Source organism: Castor canadensis, chromosome 2, assembly GCF_047511655.1.
Source record: "Castor canadensis chromosome 2, mCasCan1.hap1v2, whole genome shotgun sequence".
Classification (NCBI taxonomy): Eukaryota; Metazoa; Chordata; class Mammalia; order Rodentia; family Castoridae; genus Castor; species Castor canadensis.
Genome location: NC_133387.1, coordinates 85,747,999 through 85,760,287, shown reverse-complemented (window position 1 = coordinate 85,760,287; position 12,289 = coordinate 85,747,999). Strand labels below are relative to the sequence as shown.

Sequence of the window (12,289 nt, the reverse complement as noted above, 5' to 3'; positions counted from 1 at the left end):
GGGGCGGGGGGGGGGCTCTTGAGCAAGACATAACTGTGATACTGTCAGATAAACCACACAATCTTTGCCATTGTGCAGGGAGGTTGGATAGGAGGAATCTAATGTTCTCTCTCACAGTAGGACAACTAGAGTTGTTAACAATTCATTGACTATTTCAAAATAGTAGTGAGGATTTTGAACATTCCCAACCCAAAGAAATGATAAGCTTCTGAGGTAATAGATAAAGCAGTTACCCTGATCTGCTCATTACACACAGTGTACGTATATTGAGATGTCACACCGTACTCCAGGAATAAGGACAACAGACTATGTGTCAATTAGAATATATATATTTAAAAACCCCTACCATGTTGAAGACACAAAGTGACATTTTTACAGAGAATAAGAAAGAGCAGTGCTCCAGGTCAGAGTTTTTAAAATGACACATTGTATCTCAGAAGCCTCAGGGTGGGGTGGGGTATAGATGCCAAGCAAAAACATGAAGGGCAAATCATACATGCATTGTGAGAACCCTCAAGTACCTAGACCCCCAGCTACCTTCAGTCAAGCAGCTGTCATTTTCTAACGGTACTCTGGGGCTTCCAAGTAGGATCTCTGTGAACAGAATATTGTGAGACAGAAAGTTTGATCCGGCACTTGGGAGACTGAAGCAGGAGGGTCATGAGTTTGACACCAGCCTGGGTTATCCAGTGAGACCCCGACTCAAAAAAAAAAAAGAAAAACCACAACATCAATGACAACAAAAAACAAACCCCACAATGAAAATGGAGGCAGCTTTAACAATTTGATATAAAGTCTGAAAGGTATTTTTTTCATTTTAGTTACTATTTGCTGAGTTTCCACAGTGAGCTGGCTAACAACCTCTTTTGTCCAATTCTCTTTTGTGTCTTGAACCAACAGACTTAATATTCAGATTGTCATCATTCACATACCACCATTGTGTGATGATTCTTTAAACAATGTCTATAGTCTACTACTTGTATTACTAAATATTTTATTCAAAGAGATTTATTTTGTATTTCCATAAATTTATTTTAAGAGAAAACTTTATATCACTACCTATAAATCAAAGATCAAAAAACACTTGCCACAATAGAAGGTAGCTGTAAACAAAAAATTCTTAATGATATAAGTTATAGACATAAAATAATAAATACTTTCTATGTATGTTCCACCTAAAATTCTTTTTGGGTGCCATATTTGGGAAAACATTATTTTGACTGGTAACATCACAGTCTTCAGCTAAGAAATGACAAAGCAGATCCAGCTTTCCTTTGTTCCCTACACCTCACTCTTCTACCCACACACCCACTTTTCCTACTCTCTTCTAAGCTAGCTGACAACTAATAATTAATAAGGTGTTAACCTCTTAATTCTTTTTGCTTTAATGCCATTATTATTACTATTATTGGTGGGACTGGGGGTTTGAACTCAGGCCTTTGCACTTGCAAAGTTAGCACTCTGCTGCTTAAGCCACACCTCCAGACCATTTTGCTCTGGTTATTTTGGACATGGGGGTCTCATAACTATTTGCCCAGGCTGACCTTGAGCTGTAATCCTCCTGATCTCAGCCTCCCAAGTCTAGGATGTCAGACGTGAACCACAGGCTCCCCGCTACCTAATCATTGTTTTAACCTCATATTTTGCATATTGACAAGAGACTACTATTGTTTCAAAACTCAAATATCACATCTTTCCTAGAATTTCAAGTATAATGCAAGAAAATTACACCATTGGACTCAAATCTCACACAGTAGAGAGATTCACAAAAATTCCTCTCCCCTCCCCCCACAGCTCTTGTTTAAATTTTCCCCAAATGTGGAAATTCAGCCAAGGATTTGACAGATTTCTCTGACTGTGATGACATCACAATTTGCATTGACCACCTCATTAGCATAGACCTTTTGTAACCTCACCTTCAGCTGAATTCTCCCCCACAGTCTAGGAAAGAGGGAGGGGAAGCTGGTCACTGAGTCTGAATACTGGATTTACATTGACGATGGCAGCTGTCATTGCATTGTTCTCTCATATTCCAGAAAGCTTTCCTCTCTTGTGCTTACTAGACATCCCTCCTTTTGGAGGACTTTGGGAGGGTTGTCACATGTCAGGTTTTTCAGGAGCAGATAGAGATGAGTTGTGCACAGGTGCTGGGGCAAGGGTGGGCGGAGGTTGTACCCCCACATTAGCCAGCCAATTCCCCTGGGGAAGCCTCAAAACCTCAAACAAGGCAGCTCTGTTGGGCCAAGAGATTCGACTACAAATTACCAGCAGGGATGGCACCTTGGTCCTGAGAGAAGATGTGGGAAGAGCAGGATCTACTCCCAGGATCTACTCCTAGAAGGGGCTAGTTCCTTCCTCTCCAGCCCCTCCCAGGAGTGGCAACAGGGATAAGCCATGCTGGCCACTGTGGTAACTCCAGAGGAGAGAGGCAGGTGGTATAAGGATGTGTGTGTGTGCGTGCATATTGGGGGTGGGGGCTCATAGAACATGCCACACAAGACCTTGATATCCTACTCCACCCTTCCGCATTCATCCCTCTTCTGTTGAAAAAGTCCTGGACAGAAAACAAATGTGGTCTTGATGCTTACCAGGCTATCAATCTTGAGATACAGCATTCAATTTCAAAGTTATTTGACCAAAGCCAAGTTACAAATCTTGAGGGAGCTGAATTTCCTGGTGACAAGGACACTTGAAGGCATGAACTGGAGTGAACCTTACAAGCAAAGACTCAGGTGACTTTAGTTGCAAACATTAGCCAAGCATTTGCTTTCTTTTCTTAAGGCTGTGAAAATTTTATGTGGAGCTGGATTTGGGTGCAAAACCCGAGACGTAAACCTGTCGGGAGAGCAGCTCACGCATGGACTTTCTTTTCAGACTTCTTTCTTCACAAAGCCAGAACACACAGATAAAGCCAAGGCCACATATGGCTTCTCTTCCTTCACTTTGTTCTTCTTGGGAAACACAGTGGAAGGTGGAGCCTTCCTCCTTCTACATCTTTTCCTTAAATGGGTCCGATTCAGTTAGAGAGAAGAGTACTCAATGTCAGCGACAAACAGAAGATAGTTTCCATAGGACTCCAGTAAGAAGACCGAGTAGAACCCTTGTTGTTGTTAGTGGTTGGCTGAAGTCATTGGCCACAAAGCCATCCAAATCCAGGTTTCTCCAAACAAGACTGGAAATCTAGAAAGGTCCAATGAAAGGCCCAGCAAAGATACCCAGTGACCCATAATGAGGACAGCTGGTTGGGTCACATGACTTTCTGCCTTCTTTCCCAGATGAGAGAAGGGGAGGCATTGATTTTGGTCTAGGCCACTCAGTCCTCCAAGAAGGAGACAGAGCTGTGCTGTGCTGACCACAAGATGAGCATTTTCAGTTCCTTTTCTTTCCCTCAGTGGATCAGAAAAGTTCTGTGCGGTAGCAAGATCATAGCGGCACCTTATTGGTCCCCTCTCATTTGATGTTTACAAGGCCTTCTGGGATAGATCAGATCTCTCTATGTTCACCTAGAGAAATCAAAGATCAAATAGATCAAGTAATTTGTCATGGATTCCTAGACAAATACCCAGTAAGAGGCCAAGTTGGGACTTGAACCCTAGTCTGCCTAGCTCTAGGCTGTTTCTGTTTGTTGATGGTTCAGAAGCAATTAATGGGTCAGCCCTCCCCCTGCCTACACCTCATCTTATAGACATGCAAGGGGCATTTAATGGCCAACCTGTGGGGTGTTCAGAATCTTATTCACCTCCATGCTCAGTTCACACCCTATGCTCAAGCTGCCTCAAGGTCAGAGACGACTCTGCATCTTTTCAACATTCCCAGTCACTCACTACAATGCCTTCAGCACACCAGATCCTAACAAATGTCACTGGTTGACTGGTTGATGTACAGGCGAGGTTGAAAGATCAATCAGTCAAGGAAAGGACCAGCCAGTATTTTCACAACCTGGAGGTGTGCCATCCCAAATGAAATATCTATATAGACCCTGTTTGGTTCTTTGGGGCCAAACTTCCTTTCCTTGCTCTGAAAATTGGGATCAACACTTGCTTGTGTTATGCTGATAATTTATTTATTTATTTTTAAATGTTTAACTCAGGTTGAAAGTGCCACTGCTAATTAAGCCTGAGATGATAATTGATACCTGTCATGGGTCTTGCTTCCGATGGAGCCTATGTTAACTCCCGGAGCAGTGGTCATACCTGTTTATGTATGGCTTGTCCTCTCCATATTTCACACTTGATAGGATACAGCTCTGCATCTCTTCATGTTAATTCTATTTGAAATACTCCCCACCAACATCTTAGGGCTCTGCCATCTAATAAGTACAGCCAATTTATTGATAGTAAATCTAGGACAAGACAGACTCACATTGATGTGGGCCACAGGGCATTTAAATTAAACAGGAACTCTCCAGCCATCTGTGTTTTAACTTTTTTATGCCTTGATAATAAGCCCTGTTTAGAATAATTTGCTGTGGAAACTGGGACTTCGTGACTGACAGAGAAAGGCCGGGTATAAACAACCCAAGCAGGCCCCTGAATTTGTGAGAATGTCAGGCGAATTTAGACTCATCATAAAAGAATTCTCAGTGACTGTATTTCAATATGACACTTTTATGGTTTTTTATTTTCTAGCCCATTGCAGCCCCAGAGCCCTGGCATGATTTATACAGCCAAGCAGTGCATAATCTTTTGTATAAGATATACAGGCCTCCGGAGGTTTAATTTCTTTCCTCACAGCCACTGACAGCATTTGTGCTTCCCTTCTCTTCTATTTTCATTTCTAATGAGATATTGGACTTTGCTCAGTGAGAGGTGATATTTCCACATTTGCAGCCTGACAGGCTAAATCACCAGATCTCAGTGGTGAGGATACAAACCCATTTAAACTGTGTCAAAATATTCATGGAGCCCCATTGATTTGGGCAACGGTTATTAGGAAGCTATTTGGAAAGTTCAGGTTTAATTTTTGGAGCTTTCTGCTGCAAAATCACTCAGTTACATCACAGAGAAAATGGTACCAGCAGGATAAAGAAGAGTGAGAGGTGTGGGATGCTGCCTTTATTTCCTTGGGATTATTTTTAGTACAGAGATGACCTTTGTTAAAAAAAAAAAGCAAAAAATAAATCCCAGAATGATGCATTAGTAAATGTGTGACAGGAAGCAAAGTAAATTCTTCCCATTGCATATAAATGAACAATATGTCAGGCTATTGAAATGTTTTTTATAAAACAGTGGTGAACACCACTGACATAGGAAATTAATGCTTTGCATTGCTACACTCACTTTTACCTTTGCCTTTGATCTTAAGTCTAGCTGAAACTATTGCAACAGGAGTTTAGCATCTGAGTGGGATGGGTTCCAATAGCCCTGGTTCACTTAGCATTCAGGAGTGTCACAGCAGAAAATTCTCATGAATGAGGGAGGCAAATGTGGCTCTCCCTGTGGCTGTTGGGGTAGAAATGCAACAAATGGCCAAAGGAGGGAATTTGGGAGCTCCCAGAAGAACTCAGGAAATGCACATGGCTGAAGAGACCCCTGATATGAAGCCGTTGGATCAAATTGCTGGGCTGTCCTTGGCCATTGCAAAAGATGAAAGTCCTTTGATGGGACCAAGCACAGTTGACCTTTTTGATAGTAAGGTCATCTGCAATAGTTGGTTGATTTATGACTTGGGACTTTATAGGAAGTTTATATTTATAGGGTTCCCAAGTTCACGAGGACCTCATTAAAGGCACACATAGCATACATACACATGGTGAAGGTGGGGGGATTGCTCTGGCGATTTGAGGGCAATAAAGCGTTTTCTCTACCACTTTCCAATAAATGGGCAATAATGGTTGCTAAATTACAGCAGGATTCCTAAGGAACAGCATATTACATTCACATTAATACCAAACGAGCTCATTGTGAGACAAGGTTTTGCTACAAATATCACAGGAATTACTGAGGAATGAAGGCAGGCCAGGGCAAATAGACCTGTATGGGGAGAAGCAGCCACCCACTCAGAGGGCGCCACTTGGATGTCAACACTTTGGAGCTTGGGTGAGAACTTCAGTGCCAGGAAGCTCACAGAGTGCTTTGAGAACACCATGTGTCTTCACTGTCACACTTGAGAACTTCTCATAACCAAGATCCAAAGTTCCCAGGGGCTGTGACTGTGAATTCTGATGACAGGATCCCTGATCCAGGAAATGTACTCAAACATGGTGAGGAATTCAGGGTAGATGTAAATCAGAGGTCCTTGGAATTAAAATTTTTAAACAGTGGAAGAAGCCACTTGAGAGAGTTCCAGAGTATCTCTCTCGGATGCTTTAAGGACAAGTTTGGCATGCAACAGGCTTCCTTAGGACCCGTCTTCCCCCAAGGCCTGCAGACTTGACCTCCATGTTGAAAACAAGAGAATTCCCAGGAGCCATTGCACCATCTCCAGAGCAGCAGCTGTAACAGTTCCACAGTTCCCATGTGCCTATGACTCATGTAGCTCCTCAACACCCCAAGCGTCCTCTTAGAGCAGGCTCCTACCCACCAAAATGTAATCCGAAACATGACTCATGGCCAGGATGCTAGTGGGCCCTGTCCTAGTTCCTAACCCCATTCAGTCAAGGAGGCAGCCCTGCAGGCACAGCATCCCAGCCCTCCTTGGGTGAGCACCCCAGCCCTGTGGCAGGTTTGTCTGATCATCGATCCTCTCTGAGCATCAGTTTTCTTCAATGTGCAACGAAGTTGATGCTTCACAGGGCTGGTTGTGAGGTTTAAAGGCTGGGATGCTGTACTGTTTGATAGTGTTATGTGTGACACAGTCGGTGCCAGCAAAGATGTAAAGGAAACTCCCTTCTCCACACCCTTCCCTTCCCCATTCCAGCTGCTCCATTTTCTGGTCTTCTCATGTTTTTCTCTTGCCATGGGTATCTTATTTAACTAACAACTAGTTGACAAGCTCATACTGAGACATACTATTTGTTCAGCATTTTTGAGCACTTACTGAATACAGGCTCTGTGCTGGGCAAACTAGCAGATAAAGGATTGAGTCAGACATGGTCTCTTTACTCAAGAGGTCCATAATCCAGTAGGAGAGCTAAACCCCTGCATAAGTTTGTTCCCTAGGGGGGTTCCCAAGGAAGATCTGCTTAGCTTATATTTATAAATGTCATTAGGGTAGTGATGTGTTGGTGAGATTTCACAATTGGTGGCGGGAGAGGGACAGGGACAAACTGTCTATATGTAGAAACTGTACACTGAGCTGGCTGAGTGGTTCAAGCAGTAAAGCACCTGCCTAGCCAGCATGAAGCCCAGAGTTCAAACCCCAGTACCACCAGGAAAAAAAAAAAAGAATGATAACCTGTAAACTTATTATGCACAAATTTATTATAAATTTTGCTGATTTAGAGAATTGTAACACATAATTTATAAACATAAATAAAATTAGCAAAACTCTGTTGTAATAACTAGTCAATTCTCTTGGAAAGGCTTTTGTGAGTTTTTGACAAAGTCTTATAATCAAGGGGCTGGTGTAGGCTGTGCCTGCAGGGCTGCCTTCTTGGCTGAATGGGGTTAGGCTCTAGAACAGGGCTTTCTTTTTCAGGCCACTAGCATCCTGGCCATGAGTCATGTTTCAGATTACATTTTGGTGTGTATAGTTCAATGTGAATAGTGGTTGGTGAAAAAACAATGGCATCTTTCAAAACTATATCCACTTGTCTGTGACATGAGTGACATCTTTGCTGAATCAAATATTAGCTTTCAAATGCTGGGAGAACACTACTCAGATTTTTGTGCTATTCCCAATGTAACAGTTACAGACACTATGTGCTTAATGTACATCAGTAACATTTACTCTGTCACTTTCTTAAATCTAGCTCACTACCAAAATAACAAATCAAGTGCTCATTTGCAGCATTTGCTCACATCCATGGTGTCAATATTCCTACTATGGTCAATTTCAAGTTGCCAAAGTGATGTCACTGAATGCAAAACCCATCATTATGTGGTATTTCTACCATACAAACACAATACTCTTCAGCACCCGAACAGTAAAAATAATTAGGAACTATTGAGTTTTGAATATTTATTATCTTTGTGTTATCAACATAATTTAATTGTAAATGACTTGGGCACAGTGGCTCAGGTTTATAGTCTTAGTTATTCAAGAGGTAGAGATCAGAAGGACTGAGGTTTGCCAACCCCAGAAGAAAGTTCTCAAGATCTCAGCTCAAAAGAAAAAAGCTGGGTGTGGTGGCACTCACCTGCTGTCCCAGCTATACAGGAAGCATAAATAGGAGGTCATGGTCCAGGCAGCACAGGCATAAGCACAAGACCATATTTGCAAAATAACTGAAGCAAAAAGGGCTGGGGGTGCATCAAGAACACACACAACAACAAATGTTAGTGAGGATGCAGGGAAAAGAAACCCTCATATGCTGCTGGTAGGAATATAAGCTGGTACAACCATTACAGAAAACAGTATGGAGGCTCCTTTAAAAAGTAAACATAGATCTGCCATATGATCCAGCAACCCCACTCCTAGGGATATACCTGAAGGAATGTGACTCAGGTTATTACAAAGGCACCTGCACACCCATGTTTATTGCAGCACTATTCACAATAGCCAAGCTATGGAAACAGCCAAGATGCCCCACTACTGATGAATGGATTAAGAAAATGTGGTTACTTACACACAACACAATGGAATTTTACTCAGCCACAAAGAAGAATGAAATTTTGTCATTTGCAGGTAAGTGGATGGAACTGGAGGACATAATCTTAAGTGAAGTTAGCCAGGCTCAGAAGGCCAAAAATCACATGTTCTCCCTCATATGCAGATTATAGGCCTAAAACAAATGCAGTAATATTCTGAAACACTGGTCTCACATACGAGAGGTAGGGTGAAAGAAGAAAGCTAGAACATGAATGAGGTTGATATACCTATTCAAGAATGAATATAGAAATCTTAAACTGGCTGAAACCACCAGAAAAAAAGGTGCTAAGGTAGAATGCAAAAAATTAGAGGAGCTGAACCAGTTGGGGTTATAATACATATACACATGGAAATATCACAAGCAAACTCCCTGGGTAGCTACCTTTATCTCAAACAAGCAAAAATATCATTTTTTTCTGTTTTCTTTTTTCTTCTACAAAATCAGAGAATAGGTGGGCAGAACAGGCCCTGCGGGGCAGGGGGAGGAGGTTTGGTACCAGTGGGAGGAGGGAGGTGGTAGGAAAGGGGATAGGAGGGTGAATATGGTGCAAAAAAATGGGTGCACATGTATTTAAATGCAAAAATGATATTTATTGAAACTGTTCCAGGAATTGGGGGAGGGAGGAATAAAGGAAAGAGGTGGAGGAAGTGAATTCAAGTATGATATACTTGATACATTGTAAGAACTTTTGCAAATGGCACAAAGTACCCCCACCCAGCACAGCAATAAAAATGAGGGGGCCTTGAGGTGTGGCTTAATTGGTAAAGCACCTGCCTAGCAAGCATGAGGTCCTGAGTTCAAACCCCAGTACCACAAAAAGAAATTGAATTATAAATGTACCCATAAATTTTCTTGTGAGTCCCATTGGGTCCTTGCTGATCTGCCCATCTTCTCCAGCACTGCCTTTCAGGGGGCATTACCTGAGCAAAAATGTAGATCCCAGTTGGGTTTTATCCCCAGAGGATGGTCAGCCCATGGTATTATCTTCCCACAATAGGACTCTCTCTGATGCTGGGATGGTTTCTCTGGTTTCTTGAAGTGACACAACCTCAGGGAGGCAGGTCTGTTGCCTCCCCAATGTAGCATTTTCCTCAGGCCCTTACAAGACTTTGTTAATGAGTACAAGGTTGCATACTTTTATTCTAGAATGGTTTTCTTTTGCCTCTCTTCTTGTCTCTTCACCACAAAACAGAATACTGCTGTGTAGCTAATTCTTTGGGAAAGGAGAGAACAGTGTTAACATCATTTCTGGTTTAAGCCTTTCTCCAGTGATTATGGCCTTCTCTGAAATACTTCTTGATGGTTGAGCAGGAAGGGGAGAAAGGAGAGAGAAGAGAGAGAACTGGACAAGGAAAGAAGACACAGAGAGCCTGGAGGGAGGAGCTTGGCTCAGGGGACAGTCTGTGGCCCCCTGCCAGCTCTCTACCATCCCCTCTCACAACCCCTTGAGCCCACCCTCTCCCCATCACCTTTTCCTGAGCATCACCTGAGCAGTTATTTAAAATGTATATTCTAGGACCCCACCCCTGCACATGCTGCAGTTCTGGGGTCAGGAGTAGCTCAAGAGTTTGCTTTCTAACAACCCCAAAGATGATTCCCACGCATGCTCAAAATCAGACCCTAACCTGGAGATGGTCTGACTTCTGGCTACTGTGCAATACAGGAGTTTTTACCTTGATTGGTTGGTTCCCTAGGAATCCGTCACCTTCAAGGGTTGGAGAAATTAATAGTACAGAATGGTGGAACAATTCTATTTGTGGGCCAAAATAGCAGATAAAAGTAAGGAAACCTGGCCTGAATGACAGGAGAAGGCAATAATCAAAATACTAACGTAAAACGATAATGCAGCTGGTACACTAAAGCAGTCCCGTTGGGAACCATAGTGAGCATCATTAGTGCCCGGCTGTAATGAAGCCCACAGAACGCAACTCACATTAGCCAGGGCACAGCCTCTCCAATGCTGAGTACTCTGCCACGTTGCAGGCACATTTATTTTATTTGAAAGAAGAATGCTTCTGTTGCTAAGCCATGAGATGGCAAAAAGAGATATATTTGAGGGATAGTAAAAGAGTCTGCCACAGCCTCTCAGAATACATTTCTAATGAAAATGCTTCTGGTGCATGGAATTCAACGTGAGCATAGATGCCTGCAGACAAGGTGAGGAAGGCCTGGGAGAATGGCTTAGGGTAAATCAAGAGTACAGCTAGAGAGAGGGAGACCATTATTTTTAACAATAACAAACAACAACAAAAAAAGACACTCGACAAACATCACTCACTCTTTCTCAACCTGTTCCATGTGATACAGACTGACAGCCCTTTTAATATGAAATAAATCAGGCAGGAGAAGAAGTGTCTGGAAGAACATTCAAATTGAGGGCTGACTGACAGAACACCCTAAAACGCGTTCTGTTTGCATTTGCCTTTGTAGCAGCTAACTTGAAAGGATGTCAGGCGCTTTGAAAGGCTGCAGATGTGCCTTGGACCTGGAGAATGCAAATGCAGTGTGCATTGAAGGTCCTTCTGATGCTGGAGCCCTGCCACCAAGAACGCAGAGCAAGCAGACCCTACAGATAAACCCAGTGACCCTTCTAGTCTTCCTCCTGACCTTGGGGTAAAAAGGTATTTTGCCCAATATCTGGTTTCATACTTAGTTAGAACTCACTGATTCTCCCAAGCCAGTGCACTCAGACCTAAGCATTAGGGCTTAGTCACTTCTCACCAAGAAAACAGACTGGTAATGAGCCGTGACACCTTTCAGGGAAGATTGTGGTCAGTGGACGTCCCCATTAAGCACTCCCCTACCTTGATCCAGCCCGTGAGATGCTGAAGTGCCTTTGGTTAGCTGTCTCCTTGGATTTCCTGGACTGTCTGGTATCCAGAGTGATTCTGTAAAGCAAATGCCTGGACCCATCAGTCATGAGACAACCAAAGTCAGTGTCACCATCTCCCATGGTATAGGTGAAGGAAGGAGGTAATCCTGTTGGGAGGTGAGAAGATGCTTTTGAGGCAGGGAGGAGTCAGGAGTAAGCCTGCAAGAGAAAGCAGAGAACAAAGCAGCAGGCAGGCACAGGAAAGAGGGCTGTGTGAGAAGTGTGTCTCATTCTCAAGCTTCACATTTGTCTTTTCTGCACCTCTGCTCCTTTTGCCTGGGAGCCTGCCCAGCCCACACACCTGCCAGGCATCCAGTCAGCAATTCTGCTCCAACACCCTGCTACTTCATCACTCAGGAACAGTGGTGAGCGTCTTCGAAGTGCTGGTCCCCATCTGTGATGCCAGAGCTCCAGTGACACATAAGTCAGATGATTCTACTGTCATGGAATTTACATTCCAGTGGGAGACATAAATGCTATTGCAAAGTAGACAAATGTAGATTGTGAAAAATGCTACAAAACCAAGAGAGCAGACCTAGTAAGTGGAGCTTAGCTAGCTAGCCAGGAGGAATGTAAAAAGAATCCAGCCACATAACTACAAGCCAAAGGAGCAGACAAGGTACCTAGAACCTCAAGTGCAAGGGGCACTAAGCCAGGGAAGCCCTGGAAAGGGTTGAAAATCAACCCCATGGCTGGGGTAGAGAGGACAGGGAGAAGGTGCAGGG

General features: G+C 43.2%; 1 long non-coding RNA gene across 1 annotated transcript; it reads right to left on the bottom strand.

Annotated features, from left to right (window-relative positions):
• Window positions 1-313: 313 nt before the first annotated feature.
• On the bottom strand, window positions 314-11,965 carry LOC141417366 (uncharacterized). The gene is made up of 2 exons (XR_012441905.1): window positions 11,497-11,965; window positions 314-3,503 (listed from the first exon to the last, which is right to left on the bottom strand). It is a non-coding gene; the product is annotated as an uncharacterized lncRNA (long non-coding RNA).
• Window positions 11,966-12,289: the final 324 nt, after the last annotated feature.